General features: G+C 48.5%; 1 protein-coding gene across 3 annotated transcripts in view; it reads left to right on the plus strand.

Moving 5' to 3' along the window:
* LOC146197306 (uncharacterized) overlaps positions 1-27,839 on the plus strand; it is a 525,739-nt gene that overhangs the window by 338,508 nt on the left and 159,392 nt on the right. Inside the window, exon 1 of one of the 3 annotated variants that reach the window (XM_084599120.1) lies at positions 18,766-19,603. The exons of the other annotated variants lie outside the window; for them this stretch is intronic. The gene's annotated coding sequence lies outside the window, so the exon portion shown is untranslated. Of the gene's footprint in view, positions 1-18,765; positions 19,604-27,839 lie in introns of those variants that run through there. 3 annotated transcript variants of the gene reach the window in all.

The raw sequence follows: 27,839 nt of genomic DNA on the forward strand, positions 1-27,839 counted from the left end.
GAAGCTCGAGCCTGTCGATCGGGATCCAACGATCCGCGACAGGCGTATCTTGCGGTGGTTGCCCACACTCTCTCAAAGGAACCCTTTGGTCACTGCGAGAGAGATCACAGCACGCCCTTGCGTGCTTGCGGCGCGCACTCCGTGTCACTTCGTGCGCACAGGGGAGCCTAGCTCCTCGCGCGCTCCCTTGACACGGTGACTGCGTATGTGTGTGTATGTGCTTTGTAAATATGTGTATGTGAGTGCGTATGTGCGTTTGTAAATATGTGTATGGGTGTGCGTGTGTGTGTGTGTGTGTGCCGCTGGAGGATGGCGTTTCAATAAACGTCTCCTTTGTGAGCTTGGAGGTTGGTGTCCTTGCAGCGAAGTGCTCTCCTCTCGGTGGAGGTTGAGTGCGCGCTGCAGTGTTTCAGTGCGCGCGCGGTGACGGCTGATCGGGGCTTCGGCTCGCGCGACGCTCGAACCCGCGGTGGTTGGTGGCCTATGCCCACGTAGAAACCACAAACTTCGAGTTCAGCGCGAGAACACCGCAATTTCTGTGTCAACTTAGTGCGGGGGCAAAACATGAGGTGGGAAACGAATAATAATATAAAAAAAGAAACTTTTGCGGACGGCGGCTACCCTGAGACTACAAATTCGCGCTCTTTCGGATCCGAGACCGCTGACACGTGCGCATCGCATCGCCAGTGTTTTCTTCGCCGTCCGACGCGTGCGCATTCGTCTTGCATAGAGAAACAAAAGACAGGCGGGCGAGAGAAAAAAATTTCGGGGTTCCCAGCCGCTCAGAAGGGACGAAGCGTCGTCACGCAGCCTCCAAAGAAAGCAGCAGTAGCCGCAAATTGGCGGGGACTCCGCGTGTCCAGATACATCTCGCCGATAAGGCAGCGTGTGTGACCGCAAGCCGACTGCGCGCGTCATTTCTCCGTGCGCTCTTCTCGATCTAATCGACAATTGAGGCCACACCTCCCTTCGGGAGGCGTTGGCTTCCTTTGAAGACTCGGAGAAAGAAAATACAGAAGGAAATTGTTCGGTGAATCTGCTCTATGTCTCCGAAAACGTGAAAAAAAAAACTCTCATTTTCTCCTCTTCATGCGTTATCTTGCGCTTCGGTTCTCTTTCCGACAATGCCCGCACAGTAGCACATCTTCCTGCCCGTCCGGATGCAGGGAGCGAGGTTTCAGGGCGCGCCCCGAAAGCGCATTTTATCCATCAACTCCACGCCGATCGTCGATGCATCGTTGATGAAAAGCCAGTAGCACGATGTCGGTAAGCAAGCACGCGTCTCCCCTGCCAGCCGCGGAATCTGGCGCCAGGCGAACACGAATCGAAATGAGGGGTTCCCCGGGCACTCTGACCGGGCGCGCGCGGTGCGCGCGTCAAGCTTGAAATACCGCGCGCGGCCGATCGAAAATGCGAGTGTATGCTCACACGCAGGTAAGGATTGGTTCTCAATTCTAGAGTATAGGCTCTCGTGAATGTCGATGAGAGAGATTTTTGCAGAGTTGCGCCTCCAGTTCAGACGCGGTTGGTGCCACCTGCTGCCGTACGATGGCCCCAGTTTAGAATGCATGGAGGAATGGCTCGATCGCTGGCAGCTGACAAGGCAGCGGGCATACCGTAATGGAGTGTTCTCCGCGTGCTTTCCTTGGTATCCGCGCGATGCAGTCGATATTTTTCGCTCTGATTTCCTCACAATGCTCGCGGCGAAAAAAGAAAGAAAGAAAGAACTCACCAAGGCCATTTACCGACCAAATTCCCTGAAACATCTGACTCGGTAATCAGTGTACTGTCCAATTTTCGCTGGAGTCGCTGGAGAAAGATTTGATGTTGGGAAAGGTTGAGGGTCGCCGGAGGAGGGGTAGGCAGCGAATGCGATGGTTAGATGGCATTCTCGAGGCATTGCAGATGAAGCTATGTGATGTTAAGAAGATAGTGAGAGACCGGAAAGCGTGGCGTGACATGGTCCATAGGGTCACGAAGAGTCGGACACGACTGAACGCCTGAACTGAACTGAACTGAATCAAAACAGGGCGTTTTATGGTTAGATTGCATTTCCTTTACACAAACGTCCATGTAGGGACTCGTTTGCCCATTATTTCACTCTGGCGATTTCCGATCCGGGTGGAAAAGAAAGGGTGTGTGTTTGCGTGCGTGTGTAAGTGTGTGGGGGGGGGGGGGGGGGCAGAATAGAGAGTCATGAAATGTAGAACTTGCGTGAGTAAACGATATGCATAGTGTACTATGTATGCTCACGCATGCTGCCGCTGCATAAAGAAATGGTTACAGTCATGAATATGAGAGTGAACAAACAGTATGAGCATTTGTCGCTAAATGCTCCGTGCCCGTGTATGGAAGCATGCGCACACTTTTCTGTGTGTAATTATTTTTCCTTTTTATGCATCATAACCAAATGCCGAAAGCTTACAAATTTTGTGCTGAAATAACCAGAAAAGTTGCGATTTGGGACAAATATTTCGTTCCCTCTAATATTTCTCGTGATTGTACGTGCGTGGGTATATCGAGTGCTACCTTTCTTTGTGCGAGTATTACACCGCATATGCACCTGAAGTGACTAAGTACTTGTCACCTCTTGACCAGAATGTTGATTACAAAAGTAGATTAAATTGCATTATCAGTAAAAATATCTGGCTCATCTTAGCGTGCAGTCGCTGTTCAAGGAGAGATATCTGACATCAGCTGATGTTGCGCATACTAACCTAGAAATGCTCACTCTCGCTTCCGCATAGTTCTTCTCGATCGTTTCAAACGCTTCCTCTCCCCGAAAATGCTATCGGTTTTCCTCGATGGCAGCCACCCTTACCCTGAGCACGTGCTGTGTTCCTTTGCGTTCACACGCGTCCTTCTTGTAAGTGCGCTCACCTATATAACTGCCGTCTCAATCACGGATTGCTTCCTCACTCGCCGCCAATTTGCAGGAGCTAGACGAGCGAGGCATATCATAGCACGCGCCACATTCGATGACCCCGCCGTCCCAACCTTATTGGATCGTGTGATCCTTATGGGACGCGCATCATAAATCCAAGGAAGAAGCCGAACGAGTAGCACTGGAGGCAGCAGGAACAGCGGTGAGAAATCACCTGTGTCCCCGCGCAATCAGGCGTCGCGATAGAGGCGTTCTTTTGTCCAGGCGAAGTTACGACACGTCCGCCCGCGCTGAGAGAGCCAGGGAGCAAACGAACACCGATCAGCGACGATCGACGGACTCAAGCTACGGACGACATTGGCACAGAGGGTCATCGATTGCCCCCTGCCGTCGGTGTCATTAATTCCTCGCCGCGTTCTCGCATCTGAGCAATTAGCCACACGCCCGTCTCGCTTTACGTCTGGAGAAAGCGAGGAAAGGGCAGAAAGTGCGACCTTAGCCGAAACGTCGAGGGAATGAAGAGAGAGAGGGGGGGGGGGGGGGGGGGGGGGGGCTATTGTAGACGAACCTTCGTCCGTTAAGGAGAGACGAAACTAGAACGGACCTCTAACAACACTGGGGCAAAGAAGCGCGGACACAACGAGGGGAGGAAAGTTCGCACTAGCCACGAGCAAAGAGGCAGGGAGGGATTTGAGAGTGTGGTGCACGGTGTCGTGACGCTGGGGCTACGTCGACCCGGCCTTCACTTGGTAGCGTGCAGAGACTCCGGGTTGAAGAAGGACTGAATCTTCGAAGTTGGTAAAATATGTACAAGCAGGTTTACTGGCACTTTGAGAAAACGTATTTACAAGAATATTTACATGAAGAAGAAGGGTACATCAGCAAAATGACAAGCGTTAAGAGTTCATAGCGAGAAGCGACTGGATGAGCCGTTTACCCAGGGCCCAGAGCGACATTTCGTGCTCTGCAGCGTCCTTAAAAACCCCCTATGTCCAGCCCCTCTCTGAAGATGCTGACCAACCAAATCCAGGGCACGCCCCTCAGGTATCGGCATCCAATCGAACACATCACTGCACTGATGGTCTGAAGCACTGACTGGTCCGGCATTCATTCGTTGGGCGTGATCACTTGTTGGCGGGAAAAGCTTGGGAACGGCGAGGAGAGGAGGTACATTTCTATTCTTCAGCAAAGAAACCACAGGCTGGTTCTGACAAGGGGTTTTACTTCTCAGAAACCTGAGTGCACGTGGCGCCGCATAGGGCTCCCAACATGGTCCCTTTTCGACAATTGCAAATCTTTCCTGCATTCCCGGGAAATCACTTAATGGCCGTATGAGTCATGCTCCTTTCTTGTCCTGCACGTCAGCGGACATGTCACTCTGTCGTCTCCTTTGAAAAGTAGACATTCCTCACTGGACGATAGCCCTTCTCGACTGGAAGGGTGAACAAAAGAAAGAAAGCACTTCCTGCTATTTCCCTCAGGGGGACGTTTCTTTGTGTTTTTCCAGACGTTCTCTTGACAAGGTCAATTTGGCATTTGCAGGTTGTCCACAAAGCAAAACATGCTTACAAAACAGGATTCCTGGAAACAGGCTCACTTAGAGCCATTGGACCATCACCACATATTCACAAAACTTATCCATGCCCACAGGCGAACAATAGAGCGCGCAATTGCGGATGCTTGGTCGTAACAGCCTCCTCCCCCGCCAGAAGAGACTCGGAGGGCAGCAGCCGCAGCTGCTGCATGAAGAGACGACTTAATGGCCTGCACGTGAACGCTTGAAGCTCGCTGTTGCTTGTCGCGTTGTCTTGATTGTTGTAGGCCAAATTGCTCGAGCTGTCTGAAACTCAACCACATGTCGAAGCAAGCACTCGGCTCCCGTCTGAAGAGACCAGGTCAAAAGAAACTGCCATTGTTGTTCGAGAAAAGCCCACACTCAAGACGTTAGGACCTACGTATTCCTAGAAAACCAAACGTGCTGCTTTACATAGTCACACATATACAAGCGCACGAAAAAAAAAAAAAAAACCTGATTATCAATTTGGATACATGGTGAGGAACATCTCGGACCGCTTAGAAAGAGCGGCTAAGCGCGTCCGCATTCCCATTTAACTTCCCCTTTTTGTATCTTATTTCAAAATTGTACTGCTGTAAAATCAAGCTCCACCTAAGAAGGCGACTGTTCTTCGATGTCGCAGTTTGCAGCCAAGCTAGGGGACAATGGTCCGTCTCTACGGTGAATTTGGCCCCTCCAAGATAGCACTGCAATTTTTGAATGGCCCATACAATGCAAGCGCACTCTTTCTCTGACGCGCAATAAGCCCTCTCTCTAGTACTCAGTTTTCTGCTCAAGTAGAGCACGGGGTGCTCATTACCGTCGTCATCTCTCTGGCAGAGAACAGCACCTAACCCTCGATCACTGGCATCACACTGGACCGTGAATTCTCGGCCATAGTCTGGAGCTCGCAATACCGGACGGCTAATCAGCACAGCCTTCAGGTTTACGAAGGAGGCTTCCTTTTGTTCGTCCCAGACTACATTTGTCGGTTCTGTCTTGCGGAGAGCGTCGGTCAGAGGGCTAGCCAAAGCTGAATAGTTAGGGATGTAGTGATTGTAGTACCCAGTCAGACCCAGGAATGCTCGAATTTCCGTCTTCGTGCTCGGCCGCGGGTAGTCTGCTACCGTAGAAATCTTAATCTCGCTGGGTTTCCTGAAACCCTGACCTACATTGTGACCCAAGTAGTCCACGGTCGCCCTTGCCAGGCAACATTTCTCGGCCTTTACGGTTAGTCCAGCTTGACGCAAAAGGCTCAGTACAGCTCTTAGATGTACCATATGGTTCGCCCATGAGTCGGAAAAAACCGCAATGTCGTCTAAACAAGGCACCGCGAATGTTTCACACCCCTTTAAAACCCTATCCATGAGTCGGGAAAAACAAAATGGAGCATTTTTGAGCCCGAAACTCATCATTGTTGGCTGGTAGCTGCCCGTCGGAGTAACGAAAGCCGCGTATCTGCTGGCGCGTTCAGTGAGCGGTACTTGCCAGTATCCTCGAGTAAGGTCCAGCGTAGTCACATATGCCGCATTACTGACCTGTTCTACTCTCTCCTCAATATTCGGAATAGGATACACTTGATCCCTGGTGAGAGAATTTAGCTTTCGGTAGTCTACCACAGGCCTAGGGTCTTTACCTGGAGCTTCTACTAAGATCATAGGCGAAGCATAATCGCTTTCCGAGGGTTTTATTACTCCCAATTCCAGCATGCGAGTTACTTCCCTATCCAGAATTTCTCTTTGCCTTGGAGAAAATCGGTAGCACCTTGATCGCACTGGCACGTCTGAAGTCAGCTCAATATCGTGCTCAGTCAAATCAGTTCTGCCTGGCCTGTCCACGAAGCAGGCCTCAAACTCTGTTATTATCTCGCCCAGATCGGACAGCTGGGATTTCTTTAGTTCTCCTCTCTGCTCCGTCTTTTTGAGAAGCTCCTGAGCGTTGCTTCCCTTTCCGCTGAGGCAAATCAAGTTGTCCCCCATCTCCTCGGGAAGGTTTAACGTTAGATTTACCACGGCTTCCCTCTGCACATAAGGCTTCATAAGATTGCAATGATAAATGCGCACTGCTTTACGCCTATCGGGGATTTTCACTGCGTAGTTAGTGTCAGAAAGCTTTGCAACGACTTCAGCAGGTCCTTCCCACTGTACTTCGAGCTTATTCTTGGGATCATTGGCTTGCTCCATAGCTAAGTCCTCTCGGGTTCCACTTAAAAGTCTCGTGAGATTACTAGACACTGGCGGCAAGAGGTTACTTTCAAGAACGTCCTCATTCCGTGTCTTATCAAGCTCACTTTCATGTTGACTTATCTGAGATGCCTCGCTCTCAAAGTTTTCTGGCCCGCTATTTTCCGCATTTACCACTGTTTTAACTGCCGTTTCCTCCGCTGTTGATTTTTCTGAAATGAGCAGTGTAGCTACTTCTCGCGCCTTTGAACGTGTTAAGGCCTGCACATCTCTGTCTCCGAAAATCAGAAGGCAAGCTTTGACCTTCTCGTAGTTGTCCGCGTCCTCCTTGTTTAGCCGCGCGACAACCTCCGCTGCCTCGCAGGGCAGAACCGTCAATAATCTCTGAGACCACGTGTCTCGCTGGAAGGACAGTTCTTCGCAAGTTCGCTCAAAGTTACCCAGATACAGACCGATATCCCCTGATATCACATATGGCTGCATGTACTTTGACATCTTGAAATCTGCCTCCTTGTTGAGAAGAGGTACCGCTAGCTGGGGACAATTGCCCGACCTCTTGCTCAACTCTACTTCTAATTTCCGGAGCTCAATTTCTAGCTCCCGCTTTTTTGCTTCTCTTTCAAGCTTCTCACGTTCGTGCTCCCTTTCCTCTTTTTCCCTCTCAAGTTCACGCTCCCTTTCCTCTTTCTGCCTCTGACGTTCGCGCTCCCTTTCCTCTTTTTCCCTCTGACGTTCGCGCTCCCTTTCCTCTTTTTCCCTCTGACGTTCGCGCTCCCTTTCCTCTTTTTCCCTCTCAAGTTCACGCTCACGCCTCTTTTCCTCTTTTTCCCGCTCTTTCTGCTGTCTGAGCTGTTCCTCCTTTTTTTGGGCGATGAGGTTCCATGCTTCACTGAGCTCCTCATCATCGGCTCCCAAATCTGTGATTGCCTTTATAATCAAAGGTTTTCGTGCCAAACCACTTGTATCAATTCCCAATTCCTCACACAATAGCAACAGGTCCGGTTTCTGCAGCTTTTGTAGGTCCATGATCGCTCCGAGTGTCGGCTACTTCCAAAACAACTGTGCAAACTACCAACCTAAAGGCGTTTCCACACTCTCTTTACCAGTTCTAAAATCTAACCCTGTTCTAGAACCTGGTCCACATCAGAAGAAAAGCCAAGCACTCACCCACACATGCGATCGATGTTCCGAGCTGCCCTCTTGGCCGATTGTTGCTCCTGCTTGTTGCTTGAGATGCCACCTCCGATCACAAGGTGTTGTGGCTTGTAGCTTCAGATCCACCTCCAATCACCAGATGTTGTGGCTTGTAGATTCAGATCCCAACGCTGGGCACCAGTCGTTGTGCTTGCAGATTCAGATCCCACCGCTGATCACCAGTTGTCGTGACGCTGGGGCTACGTCGACCCGGCCTTCACTTGGTAGCGTGCAGAGACTCCGGGTTGAAGAAGGACTGAATCTTCGAAGTTGGTAAAATATGTACAAGCAGGTTTACTGGCACTTTGAGAAAACGTATTTACAAGAATATTTACATGAAGAAGAAGGGTACATCAGCAAAATGACAAGCGTTAAGAGTTCATAGCGAGAAGCGACTGGATGAGCCGTTTACCCAGGGCCCAGAGCGACATTTCGTGCTCTGCAGCGTCCTTAAAAACCCCCTATGTCCAGCCCCTCTCTGAAGATGCTGACCAACCAAATCCAGGGCACGCCCCTCAGGTATCGGCATCCAATCGAACACATCACTGCACTGATGGTCTGAAGCACTGACTGGTCCGGCATTCATTCGTTGGGCGTGATCACTTGTTGGCGGGAAAAGCTTGGGAACGGCGAGGAGAGGAGGTACATTTCTATTCTTCAGCAAAGAAACCACAGGCTGGTTCTGACAAGGGGTTTTACTTCTCAGAAACCTGAGTGCACGTGGCGCCGCATAGGGCTCCCAACATGGTCCCTTTTCGACAATTGCAAATCTTTCCTGCATTCCCGGGAAATCACTTAATGGCCGTATGAGTCATGCTCCTTTCTTGTCCTGCACGTCAGCGGACATGTCACTCTGTCGTCTCCTTTGAAAAGTAGACATTCCTCACTGGACGATAGCCCTTCTCGACTGGAAGGGTGAACAAAAGAAAGAAAGCACTTCCTGCTATTTCCCTCAGGGGGACGTTTCTTTGTGTTTTTCCAGACGTTCTCTTGACAAGGTCAATTTGGCATTTGCAGGTTGTCCACAAAGCAAAACATGCTTACAAAACAGGATTCCTGGAAACAGGCTCACTTAGAGCCATTGGACCATCACCACATATTCACAAAACTTATCCATGCCCACAGGCGAACAATAGAGCGCGCAATTGCGGATGCTTGGTCGTAACAACGGCTAGAGGCTAGTCTCCTCTGTCGATGCACATTATGTAGCCCTAGCCTGGTTCCCATGACACCGACGTCAACGTTGTCCACGCGTACGCGCTGTCGATCGACGCAACGGCTGAAGACGATGGGAAAGGAGGGAAGCGAGTAGCCGCTCCGTGCCTCTGGAGAGAGCCGGTCTGGAGTCAAGTGCTCCATCCCGGCATCGGCACAGTACCGAACGAACTCGTTCGTTCTCGCGTCGTGTTATATCCAGTCGTCAATTAGCGCGACCTTCCGAGTTCTCACGGCAGACACTGGTGGTGAAGACTGCGAAGACGACGACGACGCGGACGATTGAAAAATGGTCGGCAATTACCGGCGTTTTTCCCGTCGGGGACATTCCTCTTTCTCTCTCGTTGTGCGCCTTCTCTCGCTCCTCCTTTCCTCATGTTTGTTTCTTTTCTACTTTTGCCTTGCTTCACGTCGTGCTTCTATTACCCTTCTGTCCTTCGTACGGGGCCCTCGTTACCGCGTGCTTTCTTTTATGCGCGTGAAATTGTCGGCGAGGCTCTTTCGAACCGAGCCGTACAGTGGCTTCACCTGTACTTTGCTGGCGTTTCCAATTTGTTCTGTGTATAATGCGCGAACGCGAACGAGCACGCACAGACACACACCGTGGACACCTGGCTGGAGAAGAGAAACTGGGTAGAAGGTATTTTCTTTCTTTCTTTTTTTTTTTTTGGTCACTCATTCGGCAAGAGGGATTCCTTCCTTTTTATTATATTCTTCACTCGCCGAATCTACCTTTGTGTCTTTCCGACGAGGGTGTGGAGTCAGCCTTCGCTCGAACGGGGGTGATTTGGCGCGCTTATTGCTACTCGCAGCCCTGTTTTCACGGACACTTCTGTCCATTCCTCTCTGTTCGCGCGCTCCCTCGAGTTTGTGTGTGTGTGTGTGTGTGTGTGTTGTGTTCATTTACGCGAGGAGCTTTTCGGACCCCTCAGCAGCGCTGGGTGTAACCAGTTCCAATGTAAACGGCGTGCGCGATAACTACTGCAGCATCGGAGTGCGTGACTGGACTGAGTAATTGCGAATCTTGGGGGCACCGACTCTGTTTTTCGTAGCTCCATTTTGGCGCTTATGTGCCAGAAAAAGGATGGGGCGCACTGGAAAATGAGCTCGTGTAATACACAGGCTGCTGTCCGTAGAGCTCTATGTGGCAGCATGGCGCGGCCGTTGAATAAGAATGTTTATGGGATTGCTGCGTCATCGGCGGCTGTTTTCTTTCCACGCTTCTCTTTACGAGTCATTCTCTTCATTCCAGGGATGCAGGACGAAGTGTACGCGAATCTATCTCCCGCTATCTGCTTCGAGCGTCTTAAATACGCAAGGTTTAAAGCTGACCTGCCTCTCACACCGCCTGTGTGGTGTCGAGCTTGGTCACGTAATTCGATGTAGACGGCGATTATATATTTCGGGTTAACTTTAGGGGGTCTTGCGAAAGCTGTCGCGTGCTGATGACGTCACATGCGAAATTAGATTCCACAGCCGGCGAACAAATGCGCTCTGGAAAGTGCCTATCGATCTGAATGGTTAGAGGATCGGCGGGTTAAGAACCGGAGATAATTGAATAAACAGCTCGGGGGCAATGACGAAGGTGTAGGTCATGGGAGAAACTGAAACGCGAATTTCAACGATGGTCAAACCCGCACATAAACATGGGACGTGTAGGACACGACCTGTCCTGAGAAATTGTCCAGGACATGCAGTGGCGGGGAAAGGCGGCCAGCGATCATAAGCTCACAGTATGAGATACGCACGCTAGTCATTACGCCTTGTCCCCATTGGTCTCGGCAGCTAACTGCATCGGCGTCAGCTACAGTAGTGGCCTGTGCGGAAAAACGCCGGTTGCCTTGTCACCGCCGCCGCGCGACGGCGATATAGAATTAGCGTGACCAAAGAGGAATTGGTATGCACGCGCAGCCGATGTTCCCATGGTCTGCCCGCCGTTCGCCGCCTTTACACGCATGGACAGTTCGCATGAGTCGGCGGCGACTCTCGCTTTTCGGCCGCTTCCTGCTTCGCCGCCGCCACGAAGCGAAACGTCGCTCGTCATCGTCACGGCGGCGACTGCGAAGCGTGTTACAGAAGACGCGGAGAGAGGGAAAGGAAAGGAAAAAAAGGTGCGGAAGCGAGTCAACCGTCGAACGAATCAGCGGTCCGTTGAAACGGTTTTCGAAAAACTCTTCTCACACTCCGCTGGCGGCAGCGCAGGTGCTGGCGTCATCCTACACGAGCGAGAAACCCGCAGAAGCCTTTGGATGGTTGAGGAAGCAACGGTGCCTACCGGTTTGGTGATAGTGAGGACACGGAGTAGCCGGCACCGGGTCGCTTTGGCATATGTAAAAACGAAGCTGGTCCAGAAAGTCAAAAGCACGGGGGTCGAAAGTATAGGAGGTCGGAAGAGCAGGTGAGGATTGGGGGGGAAACATAAACCAACACGCATTATCGCCTACAACACGGAACGGCCGTCGCTCTATTTTCTTTTCCTTGCCTTTATAAATCACGGCCAGCAAGGTATTTTGCAGCCCCTTCAAGGCGCGGAAGGCTTCATTGCGGCTTTGTTAGTGGCGCCCACTTAGGAGAAAAGAAGGAATTAAAAGAAAAGGTGGAGTGGTGCGCACGGATGCACTTGCGACTGCTGCTCCCTCGGAGCAGGTGTTTTCTTCACCCCACCGCCACCGTGTTCTGCCAGAAAGAGCTCGTTTCCCGCGATCCCGCGACTGGATCGGCTCACCGGTGCCTGACCGAGGAAGCCGCGGCAAAGTGGAATCAGATCGAATATCTCTAACTTGCCAGCGTCACGCACTCTCAGACTTTGCGCGTCCCTCATGTGCTTCCTTCCATTATTTTCCTTTCGAATGCAGAGAAGTGCTAACACTGGTCTTATATTCATGAAGTAGCGATTTGAGACAACACCTGCGGGGTATTCACGGTGTTGTCGTGCAGAAAAACGATACCTAACGCTACTCAAATGAGCGCTTCGCCTGGTTTGAGCCGTTCTTTACCATTTTCACATTTCGTTTTCGTGATATCCTAATGTTTGCGCGCGCTTTTCACTGCGCGTACAATATGCGAATGGCGAACGGATCGCCTGCATGACAGAGTTCCATCACCGCTTCACTGGAGGCTTTCCTCCTTCGCTGTAATGTGCGCGGCAGCAAGGAAGGCACTGACGCTTTGGTTCTCCGCCTTTGACTGCGCATTGTAGTTGTAAATTCTGATTAAAAAAAAAAAAAGAGAAGGAAAGAAAGAACATCTGTAAAGAAAACCTCCGGGATGATGATGCAAGGGAGGGGCGGTGGAAGGGGGGAGGGGGGGGGGGCACTGAAGCAGTAGTTAATGCATTTTCCGTTGTTACACTGCGCCTACCCTTACTAGACGGCCCTTCGCCATTGGTGGGTGTATCCAGCTTTAAGGCAAGAACTATTTAGTTTCACGCAGCTACATTGCGTGCAATTTCATGAAGAGGTCGGCTTCCCATTTTATAATGTAGGGGTGAAGAAGTGTTGACGCTAGCAAACTTTCGATTAAGTAACCTCGATGTCAGTGTAGTGGTGGCAGGCTTCCATTGCCCCGAGGATTTCGTATAGAAAGCTATATTACAGGAACAAACTTAAACTTGAGCTTTGCTTCTTAGCCGTATTACGGAGCCCGTACTGCTTCGCTCAGTATCAAAACGTCACACTATCAAAACGTGGCCACAAATGCTAGAATTTACCTCGCCGACACTTTCAGCTTCAGAGGGGGCGTGAACTTCATGCGAGTGAGAAGCAGACCCTGCAGCCTGGTTTACTTTGGCAAAGACAGCACACATATAGTAAACATTTTCTCTATACCCCTTGTACATTCTACAGCACTTCGTAAACGTATTCAAAGAAACATCACTCAAACAAACTGACCAGGTAATAACAGCCTATTGGAATATTTCGCTGTTGCAGAACGGCGGGTTGAATCAGCGTCACCATTACGATTGCGTTTACCCAGAGTCTGAATGCGTTGACTTGTACTCTTTTCTCCGTCGTTAGTAGCTATCTGTCCGTCCCTTTCACCCTCCTCTCGTCCATCGTTTCCCGTCTCGTAACAGACAAAGGGAACGACTGAGAGGAGGGCAGGGGGCGGTGACGAAAAGCAACAGCAGCAGTCAGCGGTGAGGCAGCTGTAGCGTCCACAGCCGGCTTCTATAGCAACCGCGTACAAAGACAACAGACAACAAGCGGCCCGACGAGTCGATAGCGGATTTAAATAAAACGGCTGCGCTTTGCCTTTGATGACCTCACTTCCGCTCTCCGTCTCCGATCAGCAGGCGGCGCGGGCAGATGAAAACGACGAATTAAGGGACGAACCGAAACGCAACATGCGTTTTGCAACTTCTCTTTCTTCTTCCTCTCCTCCTTTCTGTCTTCTTGCACGCAGAATGTCTGCTGATTTCTGAGTGGTCTGCTCTGAAAGTGTGGCGCCTTATTCTTCGTAATTGGAGAGGGTTACTGGCTTCTCTGCTCGAGCCAGCGTTAGAGTCGCAAGTCTGCTTAATTTGCTCAAATTAGCCTACTTTTCATGCTTGTGGCGTCTAGCACATTTACCTGTACCCGTAAATGCCAGTAAATTATTGTCCGCTTACCTCACCTGGTATCGTGCACCTTCTCTCACTCTAATATTTAAGTTTATCGTTGCGTTCCCCCTGTCCGTTTGCAGAGCAAGTGTATGAAAAGCAGATGGCCAGCGGACGCGGGCGGCAATCAAATGTAAGCCAGTGATTACATAAAGTCCGTATAGTTGTGCCTTCAGTGCGCGATTCTGGTCGCCTGTAGTCTGTAAGTACACGCATGGAACTGAGACGCCTCATCGTGTTTCTTCTGGCCTCCGAGCAACGATGATCTCGCTCATAGCTGTGCAAGTTATGGCTGTATGGGACTACACTGACGAAATGCTTCTTTGTGACTCATCATCTGTCGCCGCCAGCACAGCAGTAATTGCACAATTATTCAAATCAATCATCACCGCACTCATCTCGTGCTCAATCTTTATTCGTCATTGCTCTTACGCCGCGCGGACACAAAGCAGCATGCATTACCAACGACGATCTACAAATATGTCTATAGCTGATGCAAAACATATATAGTGGTCTGCGCTGCGATCAGGGCTCTCAAAACTGCTTGACCGCGGACTGACCGCATTGAGCCTCAAAACAGCATGACCGTCAAGGCGCCTGTCCAGTCTACTTTTAGACCCTGCTTGGGCATACCCCAGCCAGAAGGATGAACAATGTTTTTGCTTCAACCGATTTATTTTTCCGCAATCAACAAAAAGGGGGAAGCAACTATAAGCAATTGTGAGGTGTGCACGGAGTATACAATATAGTTAAATGAGCAATGGTTCGCTTGCATTAATTTATCGCTCTGACAAAAGAAAAATGGCCGCTCACCCACTCCTCCTCAAAATGATACATTTAAGCCAGAGGCATGCAAGAGACAGAAACTGGGGGCCTTCAAAGGAATTTCTGGTAATTAGGAAAGCAAACCCGGGAGAAAAAGGGGGCCACTGGACCCGGGGAGGTGGATGCGGTAAACGAGAATCACGATCTCGACCTACGGGTCTTCGGAGCGCGTAGCAAGTGTTTCGTTTCTTATACTGTTCTGTTTTCTGTTCGCTTATTTCCCTCTCTCTTTCTTTCGTCTTTTCCTTGCCAAATGCTCCAAGCCGCGTTCTTGTGCTTGTATTCAACGCTCATTTCGCTCCAGTATTATGTGCAGCCCTGTAACTTAGCGCAGCCTAAATATCCCCTAATTGACTGTGCCCTGAAAATGTACTTTGAAAGCAAGCCAATTAGCCATCTAAATGAAAGCTCCGTGGTTCCTCTGCAGCGCAATATACGCTTAGCTTACACCGTTTTCCAGCCCGCTTTGGGTGCGTTGTAATCTTTCTGTGAACGGCTGTTCTGTGTGGTTACCTCTACGGTATAATTCTTGCCTCAGCTGAACGTGCGGCGAACTCTCACTAATAACAAATGAAGGCTCACAGTACCACAGCCCGCGGAAGCAACTCAGCCCGGACAAAGAATGTGATGTTGCCTTCCGGCGAGACTCCGCTAGTGGCATCGCCAGTAATTAATTTTTTGGCAACTAATTAAGCGTTTGGCGTCTTTCAGAGACTGTGTGCCAAATTCCATAAACGATGTTGTCGGAAGCTTGGTCAGTGCGGGTACGCTTGAACGCTCGAAGTTGCAGAAACTTTCTTGTTGCCACGGTGCCAAACACGTTGCTTGCAGCTAATTTTGACCAAGAAAAAAAAAAAGAATAAAGAGAAATAAGGGCATTGACGATTTTTTTTTTTCTGCATGGCATTATCTTAAAGAAGGCACCGAGCACAGGAATTTGTTAGCATTATGAATAGCGGGGCTTTTAAAAATTCGCCCCTGTTAATAAAGGTATAAAAGAAATTGGACCATTTGTAAGGGGCGCCAAAATTAGACTATACGAGTGAGGATCGAGGCGAGCGTGGGCTTTATAAAAGCTTCTCTCCAAATACTGTTGAATTGCTCCATGCGTCAAACAATATAATTCAGAATCGGCAATCATGATAGATTTCCGACGATGCCATCCTTGATTCCTTTTACTAAGGTTTATAGGGCCTTTCATTTTCGGATATAACTGAATTTTACGATTATCTTGCACCAATAACAGGTTCCTCAAAAGTGAAAGGGCTGTTAAACAACATTTTTCTTCGAAAATGCGGCTTCGGGAGCATGTATACACTGTGCAAAGCATGGAACTGAGACACCGCAAGGAATTTAGTAAGAGTCGTCTATTGATTTATTCAGAGGGTAGTTTACAATGACAAAAAATAAAGCCCTTATTTTATGTCTCACGTAAGACAGAGTCTTCGCACTTATTTTGTTTTTCATTGTTTCGTTTTTTATTGCAGAGCAATGACCTCACCCCCTCCCTCCCCCAACCCATATGAAAACGGTATGAATTTTGGAACTTCCCGGCCGCGGTATCCCGATTTGTACCCGCATTTAGGTTTGAATTTGGCGTTAGAGTATTTAGGAGCATTACGGTCGTTTGTCAAGGTCACTGGACGTCGGCAGTCCGAATGCGTGTAGTCAAAGCGATCAGCGACCCGTGCGAAGAGAAGTCTAATTAGCGTGCTTTTATTCGATGTTTTAAGGCTTGCATGTGGCCTTTCCTGTTCAAGCGCTGGCTCCTTATTACACGGCTAGATCATTTCAGTTGCACCACTTCGTATTGAAATTAACGGGGTGTTTCGACATACTCCTTCCTCTTTAGGCGGTGTTTCTCAAGAGCTTTGTACGGCGGGAAAAGATCGATAGTGCCGACATTCTGATCAGCTCTTCAACCCTCATCTCTTTCATAACAACCAGACATTACCCGCTGTGTAGCTGAGCGGTTGTGGCTTCATGCATGCTCTTGAGCGCGATTAGGCGCCTTCTATTTCTGGCCGCAGCAACCGGGTCCATTGGAAGCGACGCGAAGCAATGCTGGTTTATCAGCTTGTGGCGCCACACGTGGTCGAAATCAATTTACTTTATATTTAATTTTTAGGACGAAAGCTTTTCTTGGCTCATCGCTGGTGTAGAGGAAGTGTCGGGCAAATGTGCAGGCAGAAGGTTTCGCACTAAGCGACACCTTTAACTTTAAGAAAAAAAAAAAAAAAAAAAACTTGTCTCCGCCAGGAATCGAAACCCTATCCCCCCAGTCATCAGCCGAGAGCGCAGACCACTCACTACTCCAAGACGGGCTTTTTTTTTTTTTAATTCTTTATTGCATGGGAAATCTATCGAGGGAAAAGAAACTAAAACAGCTCATTTCTGAAATCACTGGGCTGCATAACTCAAGCCTGCTATAACTCGTGAGATCGTAATTCTCCTTGTTCCCGCCGGGGTGGCGCAGTGGTTACGGCGCTCGACTACTGTTCCCAAGGATGTGGGATCGAATCCCGGCCTCAGCGGCCGCTTTTCCCTGGAGGCGAAAAGCAAGGCGGCCGCGTGCTGTTCGATGTCAGCGCACGTTAAAGAACTCCAGGTGGTCGAAATTTCCGAAGTCCTCCACTACGGCGTCTCTCATAGCCTGATTCGCTTTGGGACTTTAAACCCCACAAACAAACAAAGAAACAAACAAACAATTCTTGTCTGATGTAAGGATGATATAGTAGCGACGACAATGACAATGCAATTAGTGATAGTGATAATGATATTAGCGATCACAATGACGGTACTTTTAGTTGTTAATGAGTCAATGACAGTAATAAAACAGCGATAGTGATGATAATGATAATGGTGCTGACAGTGACGATACAGTTGGTGATAATAATGATGATAGTAGCGAGTAAGGTGCATTTAGTTGATAATGATTACGGTAGTAATAGTGATGTTGACGATAGTGTCGATGACAATGATGGTGCATTTAGTGAAAACAGCCATGTAAAGTGGCTTTCGCTACTTCCGCTATTAAGCAGACTTAATTCAGCGTAGTCCTGTAATTTTTATTACGTCATTCGCTCATCTGCGCATGAGTCATGTATTTCGAAATTACTGCTAGCGCCGCTTTTTACGGTTTCGCAGCGGAACGCAGTGTTTCCGTCGTTGTCTCTTTGAAACCGAAGTCTGTTACAAAATCCCTGCTAACCTACTGCTGTTGCCGTCTCCCAAAACACGACCTTTTTTTTATTTATTTATTATTATTATTTTTTTTTTTTTTTCATCCAAGGGAACAGGTAGTTTCTCGGGCTCCATACTGGCCCGCTGAGCATTTTCCTCTCAGCAAATCGATGCAGAAGATTCCCACGTGTACAGTGGTTATGGTGCCAATGCGCAACTGACCACGCTCGACACTGCCGAGTGTGATCTGAGGACACGCGCTCTTGTTTCAAAAGCCTTTTAAAAGCCTGCTTTCTTTTCTTATCGTGCTTTGTGTGGAGCGGGGAGTCCTCATCTATCGAAATCATCTACTCCGGTATGCTGCATCTTCGAACTATCGGTTCGCTTCGAAAGCTATCAGAGCTACAGCGAGCCAATCTCACAGAATAAGTAACGAAACAAAGTTTATTCTCTCTGCCGTTCTGCCCGACTCTGTGGACATATCGAGAAAGCAGAAGCACATTTTTTTTTCTTCTTTCCATCGCCCCGCTAAAAGATATCTTTGTCAAGCGGGCACCACGATTGGAGAGAGACCGGGAAGGAAGCAAGTCTCCAGTTTCGATTCACTCATCCTTGCGCATTTTTATAGCATCTCAAGGCAAAGGGTACGCGCCTCCCTTTTTTATTTCTCATGCAACAATATCGTTTTTATTGTTTCCTCGTCGCACATATGGATACTCATATTTTTCTTTTACAAATCCTCTCCCTTTCCTCCGTCTCCGCTATTCATATTTCTTTTCTTTCCAAATCCCCTCTCCACCGAGTATCCTTTTTTTTCTTCTTGTGCCTATGCTTGAGTTTTCTTGCTCGCTCTCAACTTTTTTTCTTTTTTTCTGATCCACACTCGCCCTCTCCTTTAATCGCGTCGCCACGTAGCGGCAGCAACAGCGATTCAGCCGGCAGACGCGAGTGACGCGCCCTTTCCCCGCCGTCTCCTGCCCTTGCTTCCAAAGTGTGTGCGCGTTAGCTCCTTTTTCTCCCTCGTTTTCTCTCCTTCTCCCTTCTCCTCGGTCGCGCGGCGCCACTCAGCGGCCTCAGGAAGAACTAAACGCGTCTCTCCGCCGTCCGGCGCAACGCTTGAGTCGCGCTCCGTCCGCGGCTGCATCGACTCGGCCGGCGCGCTTCCGACCCGAAGCGGCGCCGCTGCAGCAGCCGCCTTCTCTTCCCGTTGCTGCCACTGCCGCCGCTGCTCGCGCTCTCGCAGCCTCCCGTGCATCGTCTCCGTGATCGCGTGCGCGCGGCGCGAACATTGTGCGTGCGCTCGTGCGGAGCGCACGCTCGCGCAGCGTGCTTCTCCCTGTGTGTGTCTGTGTGCTGCTGCTCCATGGAAAGTGTTTCACCTCGCGCGGAGTGATAGAGCGATCGGTCTGTCGCCGTTTCACACCGTTGCCATCCGTGTTCGCTGGTTGTCCTTCCCCGCCCCCAACTCCGTCACCACTCGGAGAAGTCACCGTTAGAAACGTGACGAAGCGCCAGTGGGTTGTTGGACACGCACTTTATTTTATCTCCATCTTCAAAGCCGACGCCGCGTTGTCCACCGTGCGCGCGCGTTTCCCACCGGTGTCAACCCGGCATGATGGGACTGTGGATCGCGCCGGGGGCGAAGCGTGCGACATCGGCTGACATCACCGCACTTCGAGGATCCGTTGCTGTTGCCGCCGCCTCCTCCGCCCGTTCTCGAGAAGTGACTACTGCGACGACGTTGAAGAGTACCGTCCAGCGTTTCGAAGTCTCCGCCTTGCGACTGTCACCCTGTTGGTGCTCTCCGTCGTCATTTGTGTTCGCTTGGTTCCCGTGCTCTCGCGACGACAACTCGTGCTCGTGCTCGTGTCCGGCGCCGGATGCGCCCTCTCCTTCGCCTGTGACCGCCGCCATCGACGCAACAGCGTGGGATTACCGCAAGTCCGATCGCACGGGGTGCCGAGGTGAGTCCGAACAGCCGCCGACGCGCGATCGATTGTTCGGCACTTTTCGGCGAAGCGAAACTAAAGCTGTACAACGAGTGCTTTAATTCATTCATGCTACTTCTACATCTATGATATTTGCTGTCGTTTATCCCCTGTCGTTTCTCAAGAAGCCAGTACTTCTATCGCCCTTAGCTGCTGAAGCAACGCGCTAACATCTCTCCCATTTCGGGCTTTTATCGGTGTCTATCGCGGCTGCGTACTTAGCTGGGGCGATGATGTGAGCTAATGAGATTCAAGACTCGGAGACTCTTTTGTAGCCAGCCGCCTACACGCCGTGTAGAGTCGCTCTCAGCAGGTGCACGGCATGATACGAGAACGACGACATTCCCGTAGAAAACAGAGTTTCGAAATCCGTTGACATTCGTGGCAGCATTGTCTCGGTCGTTGCATGTAGAATGCCTGCGATTTCGTAACTCATCTATAGATGTGATTCAGGGTGTCTGACTTCATTCATAGTGCTTCGTCTTGGTCTGCCTTTCGCATATATCGCATGTCAGTTGTGGCGTTGCTGTTAATGGGTACTTACAGCCACCCGTTTGTGTTTTACATGTGGAAATCAAGCCTTCGCAACGGGGACTATTAAAATGTGGTGGGCTTCGTAGTGCTGCGTGATTTGCGCCAATCATCATATTGGAACGCATCGGAAGACGCTGCGTAGCCCTTGTCAGTCATTTTACTTTAAACTCTGTTGACCAGTCGGTCGTACATGGTAAGAATAAACACCGCAGAAAACACACGACAGAGAGGTTTTCTGTGACGTTGTTCCTTACCATACTTCGTACAGTGTTGTCGCCTCGGTACTTAATACCATTTAACCTAGACAATTAGGTTTCTGTCTTACAGTCAAGCCATCCAATTTTCTTTTCTGTTTGGTTGGTTGGTCCCGTTACTTCTTAACGTGCATTTTAATCCTGACAATGTTGGAGAGAAGCTAATGTAGTGCTCACTCCACCTCACTAAGAGACTGGGCAGTGCAATAGACAACACCTACGCATTATCACACCAAACATTCCATCATTTTGACGTGACAGTTGTGAGCGATGTCATGACGTCATTCGAGAACTGATGCACTTGTCGGCTCCTTGCAGTACTGTGAGCGCGTATTTTGCTGGAAAAAAAAAAAACATGGAGAGAGAGAGAGAGAGAAGACTCACCTTTTCTTTTTTCTTCGAGGTGTCTGCGTCATGCGCTTCGGAGTCAAATGTAGACATTCCTAATTTCAGCTTATATCGAAATATTTCTGCGATCTTTTTGCCACTGAATTTTTTAATTAGATGGTCTTGATTTGATCATTGGCTGCAATGAAACTCTCCCATTAGCGGCTTTGACATTATTCCCGTCGCGTACTCTATACTTTCCGAATATTAAGAGACGTGAAGATTCTCGACCGGTTTGCTTCTTTACATTTTAAGCGCGTAATATAAGTAAAAAAATAAAAGAGCATCTAGAAGGAAACGAGAGATAAAAGCAGGAGCCTGTCATTGTCACTTGTGAACCCGCGGTCGCTTGGCGTCATCGATCACCAGATGGTTAGTTCTCTTCGGGCACGCACGCAGCCAGTCTCTACCGGATTTTGTCGTGAATAGAGAAATGAAAATGAGAGAAAATATTCAGCGGGAAAAAAAAAATAGTTTTAACAAGCGGCAGGAAACAGCTTTCATACATTTTGCGAAACATCTGTTTCTGCATGCTGTACTTTCCTTTCTTTATCCCCTCTTTCTCATTTGCAGTCGTCTCCTAACACCTGCGTGACTTTCGTAGAAAACACCTAACACTACCGCATTCTCGCCAGCCATAACTAACACTGTGCAGCCATTTGCGCACGTGTCTCCGTCATGCTCCCTCTTCCTACTTCTTTTCCTGTCGGAGATGAAATTAAACCGCTGTTTCCACGCTTCGTACGAAGCAGGAAACATGTACAGAATCTGAACTATCGATTCTGTCATTTTGTGTGTGTGTGCGGCACTATGCACGTTCAGTGATCCCGCTTATGCCTTGGAACTGCTCTCCATGCGAGATAGCCCATCTTTTCGTGCTACCGTTCATCGAAGTCGGGGAATAAAGACATGCAGATCACCATTAAAACCGCGCTGTTACCAAGCCACACAGTTAGAAAAAGGGCTGTTGACATCTACAGGAATTGATAATCTAGATATTTCACAGTTTGTTTGTTTGTTTGCTTTTGTTACACGATTCACGTGCAGAGTCGATTACACTTGTAGAGCGGTCGAGTTATGTGCTTCAGAGCAAATGAAGTGAAATTTTAACGCAGCTGCTTTTTCAGGGGCGATACGGTTGGTGCTCAAGGCAAGTGTGATCGAGTCTGTACAAGTCTCAGGCAGAAAATTAATAACCACGCTTCTGCTTTCGAGATCTTCTATATCGTGTTGCCAGCAAACAAAAGTGTTTGTTATCTTTGCAGGCTAGGGCAAAAGCAAATTTGTTCAAATACATGAAAAAATTAAAATGTATGCTAGGTAACGCGTTAGAAGACTGAGCGCCGAAACACGGTTCATATTCTTGTGTCAGCTAGTGTCAATTTACGATGAGGTAAATTACCTTTTCTTAAAAAAAAAAAAAAGGAAAGAGGCTACGTCAAATCTTGTTATATTTGCGTTATTTTAGACAATATCTTACGCCTGTGGGCATAAAAAAATGCATATGGCGTGAACACGCTGGTGAAGCAAACTTTAGATTAACCTCGAGGACAGGGATAAAACACATTTCCGTTCACTATGCCTCGTTACATTTCAGATGCACAGCCGTGAGCAAAAGCAGGCAAATGAAATAAATTCAGGATCGGTGGTGGAGTTACCACGGTGGTTAAAAGCCTTTATGTTGTAGTCGCTTCATGATCTTCCTCTTTTGGTTGGGTTCAGTATGTTTCATTACTACAAATGGTGACTAAAGCGTGCAAAGCGAAGTGAAGAAGATCATTTACGTGAGACCCACACATATATTCCTCCCTTCCATTCGGGTAATCGGACAGGACGGCTGACTCACGGAGAACAAATATTCCCAGACAGTTGCAAATAGCTGCCGAATATCGGCTCGATAATGGACCGACCGAGCAGTTCAATGCGTCCCCGCGATGACATCGGTTTTTCTGGTGCCATTAGTTTTAAGCCGGAAAACAGACCGCTGTTTTACGCCGATGACAAGCCATTTCCGCGTTTCCTATACGGGGCTCTCCCCCCCCCCCCCCCCTTTTTTTTTTTTTTTCCTGTAGATGCCAACATGTTTCTCGAACCATTAATCAATGCCGCGATTCTAGCGTAGGTGTGGAATACGCCGAATCTGGTTCGTTCATTTGTTTACGCGTTCTTCCTGTTCTTTTTTTTTTTTTTTTGTTCTTGTTTAATCCGGCGCGTCCAAAATCGATAGCCTTTTGTTAGCGAAATTTTGCGCTGCAGTTCTAGTCATGAAAAGAGAGGTTAAAACGCGGAGGCAACGCGGTGTTTGTTTACCCGCAGGTATGTAGCTCATTTTATTCTTTACGTGTGGTTGAGATAGGAGGGACTGTTGAAGCAAAACATTTTGACTTGAGACGGCGTCAGGCTGAGTTATGGAAGTTAAGAGCCGCACCATGAAAAAAAAAAAAGAAAAAAAAACTTATTGAAATCAAGAAATCAAATACACATCAGGGTCTGCCGCGCAGTTTTGCCGAACGATCGAAACAGCGTTAAAATTTCGTCTTTCAGTTCCTGAGGCCCGTCAAGCTTTTTATATTGTAGTGGAAAGATACAAAATGTGATTATTGAATTGAATTGCCTTTATTTCCATAAACATACAGTTTATTGGAGATTTAAGGAAAAAGTTGCACACGGCAACTTGCAATGACGGGCCTTAAACCCAGTCTGAGGGCAGCGGCAGCGGACACAGGCACTGATTCAGGAAAAACAAAAGAACAACAACAATAATAATAATAATAATAATAATAATAATAATAATAATAATAATAATAATAATAATAATAATACAAACCTTTACCTGTCCCATTGGAAACGCCTAGAATTGTTTTCAATGTCTTTCAAAGAGCTTTCAAAAATAATTCGTAAGTCCCAGATGCGCTTTTTTTATGAGAGCTCCCGTTCATGCTTTTGATGCGTGTCCCCTTCGAAAAATGTGGTGGTCGCCATGAGCTGACGGTCTCTTCTTACTCTATTTTTAGTACATATCTACCTCACTCTGAGTTCGTCTTTCCCTTGAAAGAGTAGCCCTTTTTCCACCAGAGTATCTTCGTGATAACGCCATATTAAATAGGCGAGTATGTCTGCCGTTTTCATAAAGCAGGCTTCTCATATGCAGCAATCAGAGCGTGCCGTATTGAGTCGCTATACTAACCGCCTCGCGGTTGTCCGAGTGAGTTATACGCGCTCAAGACAGGAGTATGTACTAAAGGTCAGCAAGTGAGAGGAGGGGGGGAGACAGCCTCACATTTCGTATATCGATATCGGAGTCACAAGCGCGCGGCAAAACGAGATTTTCCAGATTTATGGTGTACTAACCGAGTGTTTTATCGGCACCCCGCCGGGTCGTCCGGTGCTTTGGAAAGAGAAAATAATAACAGAGGAAGAAGGAATAGGAGGGAAGAAAAAAAAAATAGCAAAGATGACTCAGATGTCTGGCAACATCGTCTCACGCGATGCAAATGCGTTCAGATTCGACGCTCGATGAGAGGCGGCTGACCCGACGGCGGTGGCGCCGCGAGAGTTTTTCTTCGAAAGTAGAAGATCGCTCTTCGGCTCGCGTTATATATAGGCTGGCAGATCTGCGACTGTGCCCGCCGGGTTTTCGGTAAAAATGCTAACTTCTAAGTTACCAACGCGAAACGACACCAAACAAAATCAGTGCGATGCAATGTGAGAAAGAAGGGATGTATAAGCGGAGAGGAGTGCGCGCGCGCCTATGTCGGCAAGCACTGGCTCGCTATCATGCACCAATCTTGCGACACGCGGCCGTTCAAATTTGCATCTGGTTTTGGGTCTGCCGCGTGGTGCATTTGTTTTCGCTTTTCAGTGCCGTGCTCGCTTCGGAAATGAATGTTCTCCAAAGGTGGCTGCCCCGGTCGGCAAAGCCGAACGTGCACGGCGATTAAATCGACGCATTAATCTGGCTCAGCGAGCTATCTGCATGCTTTCCGGTACTAACAAATAAAGCTAAATAAAAAACTAAAATAACAGAGGTTGCCATTGTTGAAACAAACATATGTGGTCGCCTAAGTTCTGTCGGACAGTACAATCTTTTCAGCGTGCTGAAGTTGTCATGCTATTATCATACAAGCCAAAAAAAGTAATCGCCACCTGACATGTCATAGACGGATTGCGTGCGAATGACGATATCCAGGTGTCGTCGCTGAGGACTTACGTACTATCCGCAAAATTGGAGCTGGAATGGTGCAGAGCCTCGCATAGTCGGTCTCGAGCTGCGAGAAAAACAACCGCCGAAGCTCTATCACACATTCCCCCCCTGATGCGAACGTTGCTGTAGCTAATTTAGCTGTAGCGGGGAATCACAGCTGACCTCCAATCTTGTGTATGATAGTGGAATTGGGCGGTTTTAATGTTGACATAGCGCTCTTTTGGGGGAAGCGTTCTCGTTCCCTCTCTGATCTCGCCAGTCCGCTTACATTTGCATGAAGTATGGGCTCAAATGAAAACATTCAAAAAGAAATTCATATCCTGGCGTTCACTTTATTTGCATTTCCTGGCAGAGTGCCGCATATATACCGTATATATGTTGAGTAATTGACACATAAGTAGCGTTCGTTGCAGCTGTGACGACATGCAATAAGGCGCGCCATCTGGCGGGCCATACTACAGTGCTCCGTTATTTTTCACCAACAGTCACGTTACAAGCGGGATCGCAAGGATGTGTTCGCTAGCCCTAGGACATGCTTATTTAAGTAACCATACAGTTCAGCTGAACCAGTACAGGATACTTATGTTGCTGATTTCAAGTGCAGTGCCGTTATCCCGTTTATCCTTTCGAGGTTATTTCTATCAAGCTTTCCAAGCGATATGCTCGGAAGAAAGGTCAGTAAAAAGTCGCTATCAGCCCTCAAAGGTGAACATGAATCTTGTGCACGTTACAGAAAATAAGGAACCGGCTGCAATTGCAATTACTCAATCTGAAATGCGACTGATTACAGTGGTCAAAACAGCCTCGTAAAGGAAACATAATTAGCGAACAGTAATCGATTACTACATTGCTTTATTTTTCTTCGAACTTTATTGCCAGAGCAAATTTGCTCAAACTACAATAACGTAGTGCGGCTTGTTCGAAATTGTTTTACATGCTGTTGATTCTCAACAGGGGCTCTTTTTCAAAGTAGTCACTGATCTTACAACTTTCGAAGACAGCTGTATCTTCCTGCGTCCCCTATGATGCGCCACGTTTTGCCGTTGGCTTTGTGAAAAGGCGCTGCTGGTAATTTTGCTGAAAAGAAAGACCCTCTGTATACGAGTGTTTTCTCGGGGGAATCAGACGTGACTTCTGGTGTGAAACCCTTATAGCAAGACCGGTTCAATTCTTCGGCCAAAAGCAGTTGGAGGAGCCTTAAGTCGTCCTTAAGGTGGCCGAACAGTCTGACGCAGTTATTGCAAAGAAGTAATTGATTGCCGGCAATGCTTTAATTACTCCAATCGTTACTCATTACAAAAGTAATCTGATTACAAAATTACACAGAAGTGTAATTACATATAACTATATATATACTCCTTGGTGTGGATACTTCTGCCACGTACCTCTTATTTCATCCTGGGACTTGCGATCCCACCCCTCTTGCAACTGTGAGCAAGGCTACGTATCCAAAAGAAATAGCCCAACGATCTAAGAATAAGTTATCGTATAAGCATCAAGGCGTCGGTCAACCCCCCCATGGGTGTGAGTCGGTGTGAATATACGCGCATGGATTGTTATTGTTCCCTTTGAAGGAATGGCACCCTATGGACAGAATCCACTCGTCGCCTTCCTCGCCTCTCATTGTCGTCTCCTGAAGCCTCCTCTTGCTTCCTAATAACGCGATAGGCCCTCCCGTTCACCGAAAATCGGGCGTCCGATTTGGCATCGAAAAATCACGTGCATGGCAGCTGACATTGCCGAGCACTAACTGGACCTATACGGTTGTATGGTGGTGGTGGTGGTGATGGTGATGGTGGCTATTTGTAGAGGGTCGCCGCTGTCTTGTCGCGCGACGGAGCCAAAATGCTGGCATGATGGCGGCGCTGCAAGCGCATGTGCGCACCGCAAACCTCCGAGGTGTCAAAGCCAGGGATGCGTTCGTAGGACTATACGGTTGTCCGGTCTGGCTGAAGGCTCGGCCAGAGCCGGCTGCCCGCTGTCAGCGTCCTTGTGCGAGCAGGAAGCGTGCCATCGCGGCATGCCTCTGGGAACAGTCACAGCAGCGTCGCTGAACTCCCGTCACGCCGCGGTTATGAGATAGCACTTGTCGTACCTCTAGAACCACGTGCGGAATGCCCGATGCATGTTGCTTTGCTCTGAGGAGCGTTGTCACGAACTTATCTCAAAGAATCTCTTCAGGACTGAGTGCGCTTTGCTGTTTTCGTTCTGTAGTCTTCTTGTTCTGCGAATGTCTTCGTTGGTCACGATTTGGGCTTAATATTTAAGATTTATATATGGATCGTACGCTTAGAATTAGAGTTGTTATTTAAAGTGGCCTGCTCTATGTTGTCTATCACTGCCAAGGGCCGTATATACAGTGGAAGATACAGGTAGTGGTGATGAGAGTGATGAGTTTGAGGACGTAGAGGAACCTTTTATGTTAAGGCAATGTAGTGTCTATTAGAAGAACAAGTTAAGAAAGGAAAAATGAATAAATGAGGAGAACAAAGGTCATGAAATGAACGTAAAATTCAACTAAAGCTATAAGCACAGCTGGGATGCATAAGTTTTTCACCATGTCGAAGGGGGTGAAGAAGAAATCAGAGAAGGGCGAATACGAGGACAAGAAATGATTGTCGGTGAACACCTCTAGTGGAAATGCGGGCTGTATTCACCCTGGGAACCTTCGCAACCACACTGGCTGCCCCGCGATGGATCAGCAGACAGCCGAAGTGGAGCACATTATCCCTTTACACTTCACTACTAGTGGGTAGTCAGTGCTCTAGATTTGCCAAAGTCCTAGTGCATTCATCATGACATTTTGCGGAATCTATTTCCACAATATCGGGAA

This window comes from Amblyomma maculatum, chromosome 3 (genome assembly GCF_055883805.1).
Source record: "Amblyomma maculatum isolate TAMU_Amacu chromosome 3, ASM5588380v1, whole genome shotgun sequence".
NCBI classification, from domain to species: domain Eukaryota; kingdom Metazoa; phylum Arthropoda; class Arachnida; order Ixodida; family Ixodidae; genus Amblyomma; species Amblyomma maculatum.